Source organism: Alligator sinensis, unplaced genomic scaffold, assembly GCF_000455745.1.
Source record: "Alligator sinensis unplaced genomic scaffold, ASM45574v1 scaffold397_1, whole genome shotgun sequence".
NCBI lineage: Eukaryota > Metazoa > Chordata > Crocodylia > Alligatoridae > Alligator > Alligator sinensis.
In genome coordinates, this window is record NW_005842610.1 from 778,839 (window position 1) to 799,947 (window position 21,109).

Here is a 21,109-nt window from a genome sequence, read left to right on the forward strand (position 1 = left end):
ACCTCTCTGATTCTGTATGAAGAAGTCTTATACTGTGGTATTTTAGCATTATGCAACACTGCCTTCTTATGAAGCAGTTAGCCATACAACTCTACAAAATGAAAATCATGCAGTTACTCTGTGTATTTGTTTGGTGCTGTCACCAGTCGCACCTGTGACTCCCTGAACAGCCCCAATTCTGCTACCTGAGACTAGGCAGTGGGTCTAGAAGCCAGACCTTAAATAGTAGTATAGGGGTAATGAGCCAAGGAAGAGGTAGGTGAAATATACTTGAAATTCTTTCCTTTTTGCACCCATTTGGGAAGTTGGTTCATGGCAACATCAAGTCAACCGATGTCTGGAGAGTCAGAGAAAAGGGCTGCTCAATCCAATTATGGATGCTGTCCCTTCTTAAAGACCCTTTAACAACACATCAATCTAAACTGAATGTCTTGATAGATGAGGAATAGAAGCTAAAGGTGGACCATATTATATAAGTCCATAAGCAAAATAAAAGAGGCTTCAACAAGCAAGATTTCAAGCATGCAAGCAAATATGAACAAAGCTAGAGTTATAAAACCAGACATAACACAGAAATAACCTTTCTGAATCACCATGGGATCTAAGGATGTTTCAGTATTGTAGCAAAGTTTAAGCTGTTCCTTGATGAATTGATTGGTAAATCAGAACATGTGAAATATGAATATCTTTCATTGTAATTAATTCCTGGAAACTTTGAAGGCATGGGGGGAAAAACTATTTTTGTTTGTTTGCTTCTAGAAAAATATTGAAATCTTAGAAAAATTGAAATATCTGCACCAGGTACTTATCAAAGAAACTATGTTTACTTCTTTAAGTAAAGCATATGAGAAATATATGGTGTATAATTTAGTTAGCACAAACAAAATACTGCTAGGTATATTTATAAAATATATAAGTATAAAATCTTTACTTTTGTATAATGATAAATGCACTTAGTATTAGAGAGAGAGCTTCATAGTAAGTTACTTATTGATTTTATCTGTTGCCTCATCACTAAAAATGTTTATTTCAAAAAGTTGAAAATAAAATGTTTAAAATAAAAAGCATCAATATTGTTGACAGTGGAACAAAATTATGGTTGTGTTCATATGGCTCAAAAATGGTATGTAAATAAAGACCTGATATAGAGTAAACTTATGTTTCCAGAAAAATAAGCTCAGAAATAGAGCATTCTTACATATATATTTATTATAATATTAGTAACACTGTACAACATCAAGGACCAACAGTAAATCTGGTGTATATCAATCTTTATATAAATACTAGGAATAGTGCATTAGCACTGTATATAGAGAATGTCATGATTGTATGCAAAACTAGCTAACCTATAAACAAATAACACACCTTAAACAATGTAGTTACTAATAGCATTTGGAAATGCTAGCAGCTCAAGCTTTTCTTAGATATATCTACTCAGAAGATGCTTATGAAAGATCTACTTGTGATTCTGAATTTTCACTATCTTCATCTCCTTCATTAACCTGAAGATTTCCACAAATTGAAACAAACTTCTCAATTCTTTTACATGTTAGCCTGTTTTAAATTGTGCATGTACAATTCCAAACACTGACAAGTTTGTCTTATACGTTGGTGATGGAGAAACCTGAAGTAGACTAGAAACAAGAGTAGTCAGAATTTGTACAGTAGAAAGGTTATATTACCATGTTTTACAAGAAAGATGCTTGACAGTTTTCCAAATTTCAATCCTGGATCAAACACCTGAAGATTTGAATGTACTTTTCCAACATCTATTCTTAAATGTGTTGCTTGTTTAATAATTTTGTCATATGTTGTGACAGTGCTATCCTCACCAACAGTTCTGAGTCGGTGATTCTCAACCTGGATGCCACAATGCTGGAACACCCTGGGGTGCCATAAGATTTTTTGAAGGATACCACAAGGTATGAAGAGGTAAGCAGGTGTGAGGAAATAAGCATAGGCTCTGGCTTGTCCCTGCCTGGCCCCCACCCTGCCATAACTGCCCAGCCCCTCTGTCAGGAGGTAAGCACTCTAATAAATTAGTTTTTGAAATAGGGTGCTGCTCAATTCACAAAAGTTATGGAGGGGTGCTTCAAGACTAAAAAAGAAACGCTGATCTAAAGTGTTTGCAGCAGAATCTACTGGTAGGCAGCAAAATTCTTCTTATCTATGTATAGAGTCCTTCACTTTAATTTATTTCTAACTTGTAAGCAGAAATACACTTAGAGTCCCAACAACAATTGCCTTTATCTTGCTCATAAGTTGAAGAATGTCTGATACAATGCATTGTCTGATTTAGATATAGTGGTTCCAGAACCGCTATCAGCAATACTTTGCAGTGGAGGATGATTGTCTTCCATGATTGCTTTATCTGTGGGTCCAAAATTAGCTGATGAGGCCAACAGAATCAGGCCAGGATCGACAGATTCTGTTGCAACTGAGGTATGTTGTTCCATGTGGGGTAGGTGGCTTTGGATTCTTGATTCAGTCTGTGACCTGCTGCTCTCTCTCATGTTGTCATTGTAAGGTTTCAAAGTACAGAAATCCTTGCAGCAGACTCTTCCTCCATTTGGGGTGGTCCTGGGTGATATTCTCCCATGAGTTGATGTTATCTTTTTTTCAAACTGACCTTGAGGACATCCTTAATGTGTTTTCTCTGCCCTCCTCTTGAGCATATGGCTTGACTAAGCTGGGAGAATAAGATTTGCTTTGGGAGTCTGGAGTCGGACATCCAGAAGATGTAACCAGCGCAGTGAAATTGATGTCAGATGATCATCACCTCAGTGCTCATGGTGTTTGCTTGCAAGAGAATACTAATGTTGTATGTCTGTCTTCCCAATGGATTTAAAAGATCTTCTGCAGGCAGCACTGATGGTACTTCTCCAGAGATTTGAAATGTCTCCTGTACGTTGTCTATGTTTCAGCTCCATACAGTAAGGTGAGGGCTATGACTGCTTGATAAACCATGAGCTTGGTTTAGGATCTGAAGTCATGATCTTCGAACACCCATTTCCTCAGGCATCTGAAGACTGCACTTGCACATTTGTGGCAATACTGAATGTTTTCATCAATATTAGCCTTCTGCAAGAGATGGCTTCCAAGCTATGGGAAATACTTAACATTCTTCAGTGTCTCACTGTAAATCTGAATTACCAAAGCTGGGGACTGCTCATTAAGAGCTTGGTGATGGAGGACCTTAGTCTTTGGAATATTAAGCATTGGTCCCATTTTCTTGTATGCCTTGGTAAGGATGTTGACAATTGCCTGAAGGTCTGCTTCCAAGTAAGCACACACTACAGCATCATCAGCATACCGGAGCTTGATGACTGAAGTTAAGGTTGTCTTGGTTTTGGCTCGGAGTTGACTGAGATTAAACAGTTTACCATCTATTCAGTAGTTTAGCTCCACTCCAACTGGAAGCTTGTTGGTAGTCAGATGTAGCATAGCAGTAAGCAATATTGAGAAGAGTGTTGGAGTGATGATACAACCTTGCTTAACTCCTGTCTTAACCACAAAGAGATCTGTCAGAGATCCATTACTGAAGACTGCTGCTTGCTTACTGTCATGGAGCAGGCAAGACAGGTGATGAATTTTGGTGGGCATCCATACTACTTCTTTATTGACAGAGTTGAAGGCTTTCATGAGGTCAATGAAGGCCATGTAAAGAGGTTTGTGTTGTTCCTTGCATTTTTCCTGCAGCTGGAAAGCAGTGAAGATCATGTCACTTGTGCTTCTTGATGCCCTAAGCTCACACTGAGATTCTGGGAGGAACTGTTCAGCAAGTGGAAGGAGTCAGTTCAGGAATGTTCTCACAATGATCTTTCCTGTGGTAGACAGCAAGTTGATCCCTCTGTAATTTCTACAGTTGACCTGTCTTCTTTCTTGAAAATTGTCACAGTCATGACGTTCCTGAGGTCATGTGGGATTTTCTCATCATTCCAGATCCTTAAGATGAGGACATGGAGCTGTGATACGAGCTACTCTCACCCTTGCTTGAAGATTTTATCAGGGATTCCATCAGCTCCAGATGCCTTGTCATTCTTTACCTTCTTGCTGGCTCTCCCCACCTCACCAAGGTTTGGAGGGATTCTGAGATTATCTCTGACTGGGTATTACGAGATGGAGTTGAGAGCACTCTCATCAACAACTGTCTCGATTGAGAAGGTCTTCAAAATGCTCTTTCAGCAGGCTTTGATGGCTTCTCTTTCTTCAGTCAGGTCTCTTCCATCCTTAGGTTTCAAGGGGGTTGGTCCCTGAATGTTTGGACCGTAGACAGCTTTGGTGGCACTGAAAAAACTGCACGTATCATGGGTGTCAGTGAAATGTTGCATCTCCTTTGCCTTGTGTTCAAACCATCTGTTCTTCATATTTTGGGTCCACCTTTGGACCTTTGCCTTGGCTTGTCAGTGATTCATTTTCTTTTGCTTGGAGTTGATGTCATTCTGCCAAGCACAAAAGGCCTTGAGCTTATGGTTAATCAACTCTTGGATTTCCCGGTTATTCTCATCAAACCAGTCTTGATGTTTCCTGGTAGAGAATCCAACTGTCTCTTTACAGGCACGGATGATGGTAGACCAGAAGGCACCCCGAGTGCTGCTGACATTCTCCCATTGCTGTTGCTTAGAAAGTTCCAGAAGGAATTGCCTGTAGAATCTTGAGAGTTCTCCAGGTGAATCCAAAAGATAACCTCATCAAGTACAGGGTGTTATATACTCTTAATTACTTTAATCATTGTCTCTTGAAGAGCTTCTTCATTTAATAATAAACTTCCACATGACATCATACTTTTTATGGTAGCCTACCTGGGTGAGGGCAAGCAGAGCACCAACCCTGGTGCTGACTTAGAGAGGGTGTCAGTATGGCCATCTTCCCCCAGGAATTTGTGTCATGGCAGGTGGGGCCCTGTGCGGCCTAGTCATAGGAACCAGGTAGGTGCAGCCCACTACCCAGTAATGTATCTTGGGGTGAAGGGTGGAATGAAGTTGCCTTTGCCATGGGAGGTGCAACTGAGGGGGGTGCCTAAGGAGGTGGGCAGAAAATGGGGCAGTAGAAGTAGCCAATGGGGAACCCTCACCATTGCCTGTCCCTCAACTGCATCAGCCCAAACCCACACTGCTAAAGCAGCAGCTACAGCAATAGCAGCTGCCACCCAAGTGAGAAGAGCTGGGTAGGTAAGATTCCTCTCTCCCCCCTCCCCCTCTCCCTCCCACTCTACAGTGGTCAGCATAATTATGCCCCCCTCCCCAAACCTTTCCCCGCCTCTGCCCCAAGCACTGAAAGAGCTTGTTATACCTCTGCACTTCTCCATCCTGTTTTGACATAAAGTTAACTATCATTTTTTCTTACTGTGCATTTGTTTCTGCTTACTAAAGACTGCAGCTATAATATGAGATGTTTTTACATATTTTGTAACTTCTTAGGCTCCTACACAGATCTTTCTCAGTATGCCCAAATTCACAATAATTATTAAGAAAGTACACTATGGGAAGCACATCTTATTGTAAACAAATGCAGATATTTATCTTTTTGTGATATCCCATGCTGCTTTTATATTATTGGCACTGTCAGTTAGCAGAGCAAATAGTTTCCCATTCCAACAATCTCTAGCACTTCACATATTTCACTGCTATTGTCCTCCTCAGCATATCTCTTCTTTTCTATTTTAATGATCTTATAAAAAGTGAGTTAAGATGTTGCTATAGCATTATTCAACTCCTTTCTGCTGTAAATTTGTCCAACCTATGTGTGAGTACTGCCAGACAAAGTGCTTCATTGACTCTCTTACAGAGTTTGCATTATTCATTCATATCCCAATGTTGTTCAAAGAATGTGTGCTGGGTAACTGTTTGACAGCCTCAATAGTTTAAATGCCACCTACCAATAACTGTTTTCAGTGGCTGAAAATGAAGTACCAGTAGCTTGTAAGAGTATTGCTCCTATAAAAACTTAGTCATTCTGTGTTGATATTTAGATATCATTTTTGCTACAAATCAAGTCATTGTAAGTCATCTTTTGGATATAGTTGGATGAGATATCTGTTGTTATCTCCCAGATGATAGAAAAGTTGAATATAAGTGTATATTTCCAGATGGTAATGTCACAGAAGCAGGACTTGCAGCTTGAAAGAGTTTATTGCAACTGCAATGACTAGCAGCATTGTTCTACCTCAGGACTGTCCATCTGAAAGTTCACCGGTTAGCATGTGGCCTATGGGCTCTTGCCCAGCTGCCACTGCCTCTCCTCCCCACTGCTGTTCTTGCCAGGACCCCCTTCCTTCTCTGGCTTGTAATTACTGCCCCAACTCCTGGGAGCAGGGTGGTGAGGAGGCAGGGGCCAGGCTACTCATGCTGCATGAGAAAGAAGCAGGAGCCAGGTTGCCCACACTGCAGAGGGGGGCAACTGCAAGAGGAGTGGGGTGCCATGCATGCAGTATGGCAGGGAGCTGGGCTGCCCATGCTGTGCACTCACCTGAGGGAAAGCCTGGGTGGTAAAGGGGGCCCATGCAGTGAGTGGCTCTCAGGCCATGGACTGTGCCTCATGTAGCCCCACTGTGGTTCACACAACACAGTTGAACAGCCTACTTCTACATCATGCTCCTTGACCTTTATTTCAGTTCACAGCTTTTTAATGTCTGTATATTTTATATACATCAGGCTATGTTTGGCCATTCTGGTAGCATTTGGAAATCCATATTTCATATGGCAGGATTGACAAAATATGGGTCCTTTTGGTCTCTTTGGTACTGCTTCCATATGTTACAAGATTGCTGAAACATTTTGGCTGAGGGAGAAGGAAAAATAAGAACTTCCCTGTGCCAGGTATGGTAGGTTCCTCCTAGGGGTCAGGACTTGGAGGCAGGATCCATTACAGACCCACAAGATTCTCTTTCATGGACCTGCAGGCACAACCCTCTTGAAATCAGCCCCAGTGATTCTAGCCAAGCAGGTATGTAGCAGATGGTGGGTTTTTTTCCTGCAGGGCAGAGTGTGTTGACCTTACAGTCAACAGAGATGATGTCTCTGGGGTAAATAGATGCTTCTGCTGGGAGTCAGGGAGGAAAATGGCTGCAGTTTCTGGGCAGCTGCTTCTCCCCTTCGGCTGCCTTGGTCTCCCCCTCTGATTCCCTTAGCAGGATGAAAGTCAGCAGAGAGAGGCAGAGAGCAATCATCAAGAAAGGGCCTTGTACTTTATCTAGTAGAGAGAGCTCTTCCCCCCAGGCAAGATAGATGGAAGTTGTGGACTGGACATAGGGGACATGGGAACAAAGGGACAGATGTGTTAGCATTTTGGCAAAATGCCAGATTTGATGCTAAATTCTAGTTCTGCCAAGTATACAATGTCCTGATTACATGGCTTGTGGACAGCTGGTGTTAGGCTACATCAGGACACTTGATATATGAGTGTCTCCCTCCTGTTTAATACTGTACCTAAAACATCTAAATCCCTATGTGAACTGGAAAACTTAATATTAGGAGATTGTTACAAACAAACAGCTTCAAGGAATGTTCTATGTACCAGAAATCAATGCCAAGTGGCTCTGTTGTTACATAAGTGTAATTTACTAGTTCTTTCCACTGCAGTAATTGAGAAAAATGAATGTTATGCTTTATAGCGATAATTGTCTTATTTTTATCTTTTTTTTTAAATGTGAAATGCAGCTCTATTGAAGTGATTGCAAAATGTAGCAGACAGGCACAAAACAGCCTGAAAAACAGCTGACAGTCCTTTTCTGATTTTCCTCTCTATCCTTGCCTACATTGGACTTCAGCTATGATTTCAGCCACTTGCAGCATATGCGCAAACCCCCAGGGCAAAGAAGACAAGTGACAAATGTACCCATCCAGCCTGTCTCAGTCTGAGACAGGGATACACTGAGTCAGGGCTTTCCTGGTCACTAGCAGTACTTAGGAGTAATATCAAAGATGACTACAACTGAAAGCAGTTGCAGACTGACAGCTGAAAGCAGATCCAGAGAGGGGGGAGGAGAGGCAAGAAACAGTCTATGGTTGGAGGGGAGGGCGGGTGGAGGAGGTAATTTTGATCTCTAGCTCCTGCTTCCAGTCACCCTTTCAGCAGTTTCTACTAATCAGTAGTTGGATAAAAAGCAGAAACAGTCCTGGAAAGAGGGACCAAGGGAGGGCCCAAACCACACAGCTACAGTTCTGCTCTCTTTGGCACCCTCTCTTCTTGACTCCAAAGCAAGGGACAGGAATTATACATAAACCAATATAAATGATTGGAAACCAGTCCAAATCTGTAACACAACTGAAGTTCAGTGCACATAAACCACTTTCAAAAAGTCCAAAACTGGTTTAAGATAAACCTGCATGGGTATAGTATCAGACTTAACTGATTTAGGTTAAATTGATGTATTAAACTTCTGTCTGAGATCCAGGAGTCTTGCATTCCTTACCGTACAGTCCTGCAAATTCAACAATAGAGGACCCCCCAGCTATGATACAAGAGGCACCACCAGAACAATGCTTTTTTTTTAATATAAAGCAGCTATGCATTTTGTGGGGGGCCCAATCCTATTGGAGTGCTAGGTCTGTTCAAAACAAATTTGCCAGTTGGGGACCCTGAGGAGACTTAGATACTGCTCTACCTAGTTTCTGGACCCCAAAGGAGTTTAGCCAGGAATGAGGTGCTGACCTGGTAAGGGTCTGACAATTCACAGCAGCAGCAGATTTTCAGGTGTCTGAGGAACTTCCAGGCTATAAAAACAAACAAGCAAAACACAGGCATCTAGTTTTAGGGGTTTTCAGAGGGAGGCAGCCATGGAGTTTTTTTGCATTGCCATTTTGAAATGTGCACTTAAAAGTCCTACCTATATCTTGTTTTAGCCACCCAAATCTGGCCCTTCATACCCAATCATTTTTCCTGCTTTCCCCATACTGTTCACTGGTTGTCTGTGTGCATTTTCCATACCACAACATGGGAGAGAAAAAGTGTTTTAAAAGCAAGAGAAGGATAAAAGGAGGAAACTTTAGCAATGAGGGAACAGAGACATTCAAGTCCAGGAAACTGTCTGGCAGAAGTCAGGGAACCAAGGAAAGGAAATAGGATGGCAGGTAAGGAAGCATCACAGATGGCAAGGAAGAGGCGGCACACAGCTGATAGAAGCAATGCTGCTGCTCCAAAAGGAGTCCCGAGGTTCAGGAAGGAAGGAAAAGGAGCTGAGGGGGCAAACTACATTAACAAGAAGTATCCACCCTTTTTGCCCTTGCCTTCCATAGGTATCTTACATCATTATACAGTGATCTTACTTGTCACTGCTGTTATCCTGTTGCAAAGGATTTGTAATTCACCTGTGTAAAGAAATGCCTACATACAGAAAGGACACGGGTGCCTGCCTCACTCCAGGAGCAAGCAATTCCATGTTTGCCAAAGGAATAACTGGATGTTCCCAAGGAAAAATACCTAAAAATAGCTAAGGAAGTATTATGTGTGCATTCATTATAGCTGTTAAAAGGGTGGATGCGGGAAAAATCTGATTACTGCAAGGCTTATTGAACTGGCTTCATTGCCAGCCACACTTGCTTCCTACTTTTCAGATGCATTTCTGCTGCAGCCTCAGGGGACAGACAATTCTCTATATATGTTCTCCCTGTGAAGGGCTTGCAGTCTTGGGACCTTATAGAGCATGTCTACATGTTTCTCCTGAGAGGCACAACACTACACTGTCTGTCAACTGTACTATTAATGTGTACAAAATAGGCTGGACCTCTCTCACTGCAGTTCTCTTTAAGGCAATGCTAAGCTGGTGTGTAGATGCTCCTAGTCAGCCAGTATTAAATAAAGAGACGCATGCAAAATCACATTTACACTGCATGTAGCTTGTGGCACAAGTAGCGTTATTTATTGCAACATAATTGAATGCAGCACCTTAAAATCCATACATTTTAGTGAAACATCACATGATTAATGCAACAGGATCAAGATATATGATTAATCTTATTTCAACCATAGCCTGCTGCATTGGGTTTGTATTTTCCTATGTTTTTCTAAAATTATATAATTAATTACTGTGAAATGCCCTGCAATGCTATCTTCTATGTTTAATAAGCAAGTGTCCTGCCTCTCCATGTAGATTTTAGCAGTTGTCAAAGTGCAGCTGGCTGTAAGGTTAGTAATCAGGTTACAAAGACTTGACAAAAAGCTTTCCATTACTTAGAAAGTCCTCAAAATTGTAATCAAAAGACTAGCATAACAACTTTGCTGCCATTCAGGGTTCACTGCTTAATTCTCTCCAGAAGAGGCTTGCTTTTGGCTAGAAGAATTATAGGTCAGTGGAAAATGCTGATCTCTAGAGGCTAGTCAGGAAAATGAATGAATTATGGATTCTGGCCAAATCACGTGCTTAGGAGGCCAGTTCCAAGTAACCAAGACAGTAAAAAAAAAAAAATCGTTTAATGAACAGTAATGAAAATGTGTAGAAATGTGCTTCTTATATTTTGCAAGGTTCTTAAGACTTTGCACTATGACACAATGCCCTGTTTTTCCTTGCCCTCAAAACATTTCTTCTGTGTTCAACAGCTACAACTGACAATCTTGTCACATTATCCAGTTATTCTAAGACATTTTTAGCATGTGCTTCATTTAATGTTTTGCAATACTAGTTACTGATAGATGCCATAATTTCAGTGTCACCTCATGGCATCAAAGAGTAGAGACCTGCCAAAGAAATCCTCATTTGCATCCCAACCTATTCTGAACCTTTGCAAGTTTGTCTTTCCTTCCACACCACCATCTACTACAAACCTGAGTGCAAAGTAATAAAAATGTTGTAGGAAACCTCTACTTCTACTTTAACAAGCAGGATGCTCAGAAATCATATTTCCTTAAGGGGAGAAGAATTGTAATTTGAAGGAAGCCTCTAGTAAAACAGTTGCATTTGAAAAGGAGCATTAGGCCAGGACTTTTGTTCTAGTGGCACAGTTCCACTGACAGAAATGATATTGATGGACCCCCACTTCTTTACACCAACTCCTAATCTGTCCCATTTTGTTTAGTTTAAATGTTTTTCATAGTCACACTACTAAAAATGGCCTGTCCTGTCCTGTGAATAGTTTTCACTGCAAATTCCATAGTACTGATTGTTAGCTACTGGAGCGGCTTCTCGTTTGTAGTAAAGCACTTTAGACCACACAGTAGCCTTTAGCTAGGGACAGACATTCAAAAAGCCGGAACCTGAACTGATTCAGTCTTCGCAAGTTAGTCAATCTGCCTAGGTGGAACTGATTTGTAACAGTACAGACATTCCTTGTGTACTGAGGAAATGCAGGCACATGCCTGCAGTTGCTCAGGCCAGGAGCTGGGAGGTGCTAGAGCAAGCCCTCAGCTTCAGGGAAGCTGTGCTTGGGGGGTGGTGGTGGGGGGGGGGGGGGGGGGGATGACCAGCCCAGGCAGTAGCTTTGGTTGAACTGGCCAGAGACGGGTTAATTCCCCCCTCCCTGTCCCAGCAGCAGGGACCTGAGCTGGGTCTGCCAGGTGCTCCCCCTCACTGCTGCAGCAGTGGGCCAGCATGGCCCCTGAGGCAGAGGGGGCAGGGAGTGGGGTTCTTCCTTGGTCTACCCCCATAGTCCCAGGGGGATGACAGCTGGGTCTACCTGCTCTAAGTGCCAACTTCCACAGAAGTTGCAGGTTCTTCCGCATGAGAGAGTAGGATGCAGGCTGGGATTCCTCTCCTTTTCTTTCTTTCACACTCTCTTCTCTGCTTTAAGGACAAGATGCTTTACCTCAAAATGGGCTGCCACTGATTGAGGTTGCAGCACCAGTAGAGTCAGTTGGCAGCCAGCTCTCACCAACTCTTTGTGTCGGCTTGTTTTCTTGAGGTATGCCCGCAATGCATGCTAGTATCATTTCCTCCAGCCACCCCAAGATCTCAGGCTGTTACTGAACTCAGAGTAGAGCACTTGTTTTGGGAGATGAGAGTCAGGCATCCACACACAATGTCTGGTCCAGTGCGGCCGATGCTTGAGGATCAGGAAATCAATGCTGGTAACACTGGCTTCAGCAAGTATGCTGGTGCTTGTACAACAATCTTCCCAATTGATGTGGAGGATTTTCCAGAGGCATCGTTGGTGATACCTCTCCAGGCTCTTGAAATGATGATGGTAGGTCACCCACATTTCACATCCATAGAGGAGACTGGGGATGATGACTTCATTGTAGACCTGGATCTTGGTGTCTTTCCAGAAATCATGATGGGTAAAGACATGCTGAAGCAATTTCCCAAAAGTGGCACTTGTGCACTGGATCCCATACTGGATATGGTTATCAACATTCACTCTGAGAGAGGTGGCTACCAAGGTAGGGGAAGTGCTTAACTATCTCCAGGGTCTTTCCCTTGATGGTAATTTGGGAGGGGAGGGGGAAATCACATTCATGGCTCAGGGCAGGCTGACTTTAGTCTTCTTGATGTTGAGAAGCCCAAAGTTTAGTCTGCAAAGAGATCCAAATGTCTGGAAGTTTTCCTCAGGGTGTTCAAGGATGGTGCAGTCAGCAGCATAAAAAAGATGATCTTTAGGATACCACCATTTTCATGCAGATTTGTGGTTGGCAACTGCTGAATTTGGTAGTCCTGTCTTCAATCACCACTGGTCCATCACTACAGGACTTTTGGAGGTTGGTACAGGAGAGTGTGTGGTTTCCTGTGGTTGAAGCCTGCCTTGACTTTGCTTAACATGAGGAAGCATGGAAACAGAAACCACATGATCTTGACAAGGTGCAGATCTGGTCTCAGTAGCAAAAAAGAACCCTAGACAACAGGAGACCTCCATCTTGCTGCAGGTGTTGAGATCCTGTCATCATCTTCTGCCAGATCTACTGCTGACAACTTCGGCTTGGACTGTGGTTTATCTGGAACCAACCCTCATGTCCGGTAACCATGGGTGACCATTCCAGGAGTGTGAGATTCTGGATGACATAGCTTTGAAGATCACTGGGACCCATAAGCCTCCCTAGTAATACAAGGTCTCAGTCCGCAGAGAAATATGATATAGACAAAGAAAGGAAAATCAGCAGCTGCTGGGGTGTGACCTCAAGTCTGGCCCTAAATATAAGGATTGACAGTTACTTATCACTTCAGTTGTTTTATCATTTTATTGGAGTATAAGAGTTTGGCATTAGCAAATGAATAATATGCAGGTGATTAAGAGGGATGACAATAGCTATCCACCACAGATAGTGATATCAAAAGGCTACAGACAGGCAACTACCAGATCATGTTGATTACAATTAGTAGCTTATTCTACTCAGTTTAAATTGGAGTGAGATAAGTCAATTGAATACCACTATGTTAAGAAATAATGGTATCCTACTGCTTAATTAATACCTAAGTAACATCTCTGAAAGACTTCCATTATAACTATGACTTTCTTTCTGTTACCCAAGCTGATTGATTAACAGTGGGTGTGTCTATACATGCATTTCATCTGAGATCAGTTTACTTGCAAGTAAACTACTTGCACGTAAATGCTCCCAGGCAGGCATCTACACATGCATGGACATGGCAGCACGTGATGTAGCGCGGGAGACTGGGAAGTAGCCCCCCCCCCCACCACCACCACCACCATGTAGGGCTTACCACAGGGTGGGGCTGGCATGGTCAGTGGCTCCAGCTGGTGGTGACAGTGTTCAGTTCTGAGCAGACTTTTTGGAAGGTGGGATGCAGAGTGCGGGCACCTTATCAGGAACACCCCTCCCCTCCCCGCCCCGTGGAGGAGCTGGCATTGCTGGGGGCCAGTGTTGACATGGCCGGCCATGCCTTATGGCTGAGGCTGAACCTGCAAAGCTGCCAGGGCAGGCCCTGGCCTGGGGTCCCCGAGCTGCTGGTGGAGGCTGCAGGCAAGGAGGTGGTAGGAGAGGCTGCTGATGCCCCAAGGGTCTCTCCCCCCAGTGACACACCATCACAGGTGCCAGGCTGGGGCAGGGGTTCAGGCAGGCTGCCCGTGCTGCTGTACACAGCAGGGCTGCTGCCTGGGCCCCTGAGGCATGAGGATTTCTGTCAGTTGCTGCATAAAGGGCATGGATTTTCGGGCATTCCCTGACCAATAATTGTAGTCAGTCATGGTGAATCACTGTGCCCACATGGCCTTGACCTTTTTGCAGTACTGCTGCACCAACTGGTTCTGTGCTCCCACATCTGGCCTAACAGCTCCTCATACACATGAATATTGGAGTGCCCACCCTGTGTGAACTGGTGCTGCACCTCCACCTTGCTCCACAGCACCACAAGGTCACCAGTCTTTTCCTGCGACCAACTGGGTCCCCGGGTGGTGGGCACCAACTTGGGTGATGACAAGGCCACTGGGGCTCCTGTGCCAGCTCTCTGGGTCTCCATGTAGCTGTCCCTGTGCTGACAGGTCTGGGCAGCTGCCTGCAATGCCTAGCCCAGTGCAAGGGCACAGTGCTGGACTGGCAGCTGTGCAGCAAGGCAATGCCCCACATCACCTGCAGGCTACGGGCAGGCTGCTGGGGGTAGACTGCAGGCAGCTGCAGCTGGCCCCAGCAACCAGGAGCTGCTTGCAGCTGGGTGCTGACAGGCTTGGCAGGAGCCTGGAGCAGCCTGCAGGCCTGGACAGCATAGGCCCGGTAGCTGCATGGCACTGTGGTGCCAGGCAGCAGTGCTGGGGTGCAGTCAGGCTGGCACAGCTGGCCTGTGGCTTGCCTAGGGGGACATGGGGGCCTGGAGTGGCTTCAGGATTCCTACATGGGGGGGCTCAAAATCCCTGGAGGCTTTTTAAGGGTCTGAGACTGTGGCTGCCATACATCCGGAGAGGCTCCCAGCCCCAGGGCCTTGGGACTAGCATTAGGCTGGATCCCTAGTGGAAGGGATGACCAGAAGCAAATCTGCTCCCAGTTGGTGTCTACACATGCGTTACGGCACAGTAACTACTCGCAAGTAAATTTGTTACTTGAAATTTGCTGGTAGCAAATTTACTCTCAAGCAGCATCATTTATCATGCAGTAAGAGTGCGCACATGTATACGCATGCACTTACTGCACAATAAACTATGCTACTGTGTAGTAAACTACTCTACTGCACAGTAAAGCTTCTTGTGTAGGCATACCCAGTGTGTTTCATTTTGTCTAGTGGTTATTGCCACTGCCAAGGGACAGTTGTTCACTATGGATCAGATCCTGTAAGTTGGTGAATCCATAGTTCATAATGACTTCAATGGATACCGAGTGCCCTTTAGAAAGCACTTCGAGGTGTGCAAGATTTAGCACTGTAGCAGGGTGGGGTACCTAGAGGTGGCCGTGTTACTCCTCAGGTCCTTAACCATGCCAGTCTTGCCCAATAAGCACCCTCATTCTCTCTTGCCATGTCTTGTTGGTATGATGAATATAGGGAGGCTGCCGGCTACCACATCTCTGGGCCCTTCCTTCCTGGAGGCTCCTTCCCCTTCAGCTGCTGGTAGGAAACTAACTCCCTGGTCCCAGCCCTTGGGTTTATATGGGCCTAGGGCCCTGCCTCCTCCGGCCAGCTGACCAGGTGCAAGCACGGCCAATTCCCTCATTAACTGGTTGTCATGGCAACCCGCACCTGGGTTCTTATCTCTGCTCTAAGAGGAGCAGGCACCTTAGTGCCCTGCTACAAGCACAATACCATTACTTGGAGTGTTTTATTATGTTGACTAATAAAATGTTGCCATTTATTTTTAAAGTGGTCACAGACAGTTAGTTAAGTCAATATTCACATGCTTTTGATAACAAAACAATTTAAAGACATAGTGAAGTAGAATAGTTGTGATGAGAACTATTGGGAGTTAAATATGCTCTGGCTGCTATCTTAGGACTCATACAGACATTCAGTTTCTCCTGGAAGTGTCACTGCGCTCCCAGGAGAAATGAGGAGTGTGCAGATGTACAGGCTTTTTCTCCCAGAGTAAAAAGGGCCACTCCAAGAGAAAACTAAAACTGGGAACAACCAGTGTTAAGTCATTCCCAGGAGAGTATCTCATAGGAGAGTGAATGTCTGTATATGCTGTTAATTTCTTTCATAAGGGACAAGTGGGACGTGGCCATTTGAGAATTTTTGAGAGCTTTGATTTTGCTTTCATACAAAGATTCCACTACCAGCTTCAGCCTCTTTCAGCATGACAGCTTCCCAGATGTGCTCACTGGGGGTGTGAATCATTATATGTTTTAGGGAGTAATTTACCCTGATGTTACTCTACACTAAATTTACGCTGGAGCAAGACATACACACACAACCAGTTCTCCCAAGATAACTGTGTGCAGTAAGCTCTATTACAATATATGGCCACTAGATGGCAAGGGAGCTGGTTTACATGGATCAAATGGCTACATTTGGGAAGAACTTGGCTAGGGGAGAAGAAACATGCCCAGTACATCACTTAACTTATGAAGGTGTATAGATAGCCCTCCCTTTCCAAGAGGTAACTTACCCCAGAATGGAGCAACTTATGCCAATATCAAAGCTATATGTCAGGCATCCATTACACCTTCACCAGAGTAAAGTCAAATGACTCCAGGATATATTAATTGTTTGGAATATTTTCCATAGATATAACAACAAAATTTTTCTGAGATAATTCTTGTTTTAGTTTCTCCTCAAATGTCTACCTTGTGTAGGCCTATTTGGATTATTTTTTTATTCTCACTAGCATTTATAATTTTTCACTACTTAGTACCAGCTACACATTTTATCAATTTGCTGCTTTTCCTTTCTTCTGCAATACTAGTTGTCATGCCAGGCCATGGACATCTAGTTCTGAGGGTCACCCTGCATATGTGCCCCAGGGAGCCAGGAAGTCAGAAACTGGAGATTTGTGTGGGGAACTGAGTTAGAGATCCCGAGGGTAGGTAGAACACAAAGTCAGGAGGGCAGCCAGGTAGGGTATCCAGAAAATCCATCAGAGTCAATGGCAGTACAATCCAAAGATAGAGCAACCTAAATACAAAACTGCACCTTGTTGCCCAGACACTTCCCCTTCCAGGTCAGGGGCTTATATGGGAAGGGGTAAAGCTCAGCTGACCTGGACTGGCCATTCTAATGGCAGGGAGTGGGCATGTACCTAAGCCTCAATGAAGTGTTCTGGTCATTGTAACAGGTCGCCCTCCCCAGCACCATCTTCCCTGGTAATCCGCACCTTATGTGGGGCGCCCTTGGAGTCTTCTTTGACGTTCTTATGTCCCGCCCTCTACTCACCTGCCACGTCTTGATGGAAATTATTATGTTGATGTTCTTGCAAGCAAGAGACTGCCTATTGTATTTTCTATATTGGAGCCTTGCGCCTACACAGGCCTGACCCCATCTTTCTCTAGCTAGGCCTCCCCATCTAAACCCACCAAACAGGGTTTGACTCCAAGGCTCTAGCCTTTTCTGGTGTCTTGAGGCTTGTGGCCCCCTTCCCTGCTCCAGTCTGGAGTCCAGCCCCTCTGGCCCAGAGGCACGGTCACACGTTCAAGGCCAGGGGACAACCCGCACTCTCCCAGTCCACAAAAAAACAAAACAAAACTGCACCACAGGTGCACCAGACCTCCCTGGCCTTTTTAAGATCGTGCCTTCAGGCACCGAGGTCTGTGCCCCCGAAAGCTGCGCCCTCTCTGGTGCCGGGGTCACCACTCTTGTAGTGGGCCCCAAAATGAGGCCTCCTCCTTCCCCTAATAGCCTCACCCAAACCACTGGTATTATTCAATAACCAAAAGAAAAAAATGAACAGTCCCGTCCATGGGCAATAACTGCCACCAAAAAAATGTGAGTAAGTAAAGCAGCATGTCAGCTTACATTTTGCAGGGGTCGTGCTTCGGCTCCCCACCGTCGGCTACAGTCCTTACTGTGGTGCGACTGCTGTCTCTCCGGGGCTTTTGTAGTTCCCCTCTTCGCCTTTGGACTGCCCATCGAGCCTCTCCATGGAGCTCTGGGATGCACTCCTTCCCCTTTAGCTGCTGGCTCCCCCACTGCCTCTCTGCCCAGGGTTTTTATAGTCCTGGCCTGCCCATTTTGGTCAGCTGACTAGCTGGTCAGGTTCAGCATTTTACTCCTTCCTTACCAGTATTCTGTGCCCAGAAAGTTCTGGCCTTAAAGGGGCAGACCCGTCTTCTGGTGACAGGGCTGGGGTTCCCTGTTACAGTCATCTGTGTCTATCCCAGTATCCTACTGGGGAGGTGGCAGACTGGGTGGGCCAAGGCCCCACGTTCAAGGCTATGGCTTGACACTGGTAAAATAACCAAGTAAACTGAACCTGAGGCACTGCCACTGATAGTTCACTATCCCTTGCTACACTTTGTTTATAATTCTTCAGCCAGTTTTCAATCCATGTGACACTGTTCATTTCCAAGCTAATTTTGCCAATTTTCTGAGAGTGAGATACTGTGTCAATTGCTTTATTAAAATCCCAGAACTATTTCATTTGCTTCATTCTCTTTCTCTAGTAATGTGATAATTCTGTCATAAAAAGCAATCAAGAGCGTCTGGCAAGATCTTTTATTTAGAAACACATGCTGTTTATTGAACATAATCCCACTGCCCCCTACATGCATTGTGATTATATTTCCCATCTTAATGTTGCATTAATGGTGGAGGGAAAGGGGCTGCATTTATTTTATATCAGACCTGATCATTTTTTGTGTGGTACATTTCCTGAAATATAGAATACACAGATGCAAAAGTCATATTATTTTTCCATCTGGCTTACATTTTGGTGAAGTGATATTGTGAGCTCCTGTTATATTTATTTTATTATTAATTCTCAGCAGGAAGGTCATCGTTTCCTGAAATGTTTATTAGTTTAGCAAACAAAAAGTTTTCTTGCATAACCTCAACCACAGATCCAATGCTTGTAAAATGTATCAGAAATGTCAATGAAATGATTTTTTTGAGGACTTTATTTTCTAAACTGTGGTTTACCACAGGAATATGGTTTGCCACATGCTCAGCATGGTGGCATGTATTTTAAATGGTAAATTAAGATTCTTTCTAAGTTAGAAATGCAGTACTTAAGGGAAAAAAAGAAGCTAGGGGAGATCACTTGGAGCAAAGATTTTCAGCTTTTAGGGTGTTTTTTCTCTTCTTCAAATCAGCAGCAATAAGAAGTATGAGTATTGGACTGTTTTGGCTCCCTTATCATCTCTTATGGTCCAAGTTATGTGGAATGCACATAGTTCCAATTATATAGAACAGGGCATTATTACATCTCTGTGCTTCCCTCTCCTCGCCTCCCAACTCCAAAATCCACATGGAGTTGCCCATTCTGCACATTTTCAAAGTCTGAATCAGAAACAAAATTATACAAAACACTGTTCACAGTGTATTCTATCAGCCTCTGAACCCTGCATACACACACACTTGGATATGCATGCACACATGCACCATACATAACTGTCCTTTTTGGGGCTCTGAATTATTCCCCCCACACCAGCCCTCCTGGAATGGTTTATACACCATTCCACCAAATTCTCTAAGCTGCCAACACATACAAACCAGTTTATAAATGTCAGGGCTTTAAATCTCTTTCTCAGTTCTCTATTGTGCACATAATATTAGTTTATTCTATTCCATATATCTCAGACTCTGAATCACCCGATGATGACGGGAATGGAATGGTACCTACTGCAAGTCTCTAGATTCCAAGTTCCCCCCACAACCAGAGGATCCTAAAAAATGCCAGCTTCCTCACTAGCATCTTGTCAGTCCTCCTGCCCTATTTTGTTTTCCAGTATTTAGCTGTTCATGACTCACTTAGGATTATCATGTGAAAGCACAGTTATTTAAATAACAACAAGAAGAATAAGAAACCCCTATACCAGCAGTTCCCAAACTTTTCTTCTGGTGATTCCACTTTCAGTTGCAAACCCTACTTACATAGCTGAATTTCTCTTCAGCTCTTACCCCCCATTTAGGAGTTTTGGGGTCAGCCTGAATTGTGTTTTGCTTCTCCATGGTTTGGAATACAAACGCTAATTAGCCTTGACAACAGATCCAAGCAATACATGATTAAATGCTAGAGAGTTCCTACCTCTGAACTGAAAATGTATTTTCCAAGATCTTCCTATAATAAGCACAAGCACACCTCAAATAACCATAACAAAGCAAGGCAATTTTTTGCATCAATGTAATAAAATAAGTTTTTAAACCATGTTCAATTTTTTCTTGTTAAAACCATGTTTAAATTGTTTGTTCCTCCATACATCTATTCTCCCTTCTTTAAAAACATTATTATTGCTATACGCAATTAATGAAAGCCAATCCCAGCTCACCATCAAAATGTTAAATCAAAACTCTAAGGACAGTTAGCATTTAATATTGTGAATGTCCATGTGGAAAATGGATAGATTAATTTCCAAAAAAAGTCTGTACATTAGGGCTGTGCGAGGCTTCGGACAGAGCTTCGGATCCGAAGAAGCTTCAGACGCTTTGGAGTGCAAAGCAGCAAATCCAGGTCAAAGCGCTGCCTCGTTCGGCTTCCCGAAGCAGTTCAGAGCCGCCTCGGAGCCACCTCGGATGTCCGGCCATAGGGTATAATGGGGAAACAATAAAATATCTGTAACTGTGTTGTTTTTTGTCCAATTTGGATGAAACTTGCAGAGGTGGTAGAATCTACAGAGAGAACGAAGCCTGCCAAGTTTCAAGAAGATTGGTGCAGGGATTTGGGGGGAACTGCACCCCAAATTCTTGAAAGCAAAACTCCTGTCACATCTATGTGTTACACCACAGTGGGGTCAAAACTGCAGGGGTGGTAGCTCTTGCTGAGGCCATAAAGCCTTCCAAGGTTCAAGAAGATCGGTGCAGGGGTTTGGGGGAAACTCCCCCTCAAGCTGTGGACAAGCAAAACTCGTGCCATGGGTGATACTGCGTGTTAAGGTGCACCAGGGTGACAGCTGCAGGGATGGTGGCCCCTGCTGTGGCCACGACACCTGCCAGCTGTTGAGGAGATCAGTGCAGGGGGGTTCTGGGTTCTGGGGCCCAGCCCCTCTAGCTGCTGACAGACAAAACTCGTGCCATGGGTGCTTGTGGGACTGACTGTCTCTGTCTTGGGGCGGGGAGGAGAGACACTTCTGCAGGCCTGGCTGCTAAACTATGGTGTTACCAGTTACCAATCAATCATGATTCACTCAGGGACCAGCTCAATACACAGTA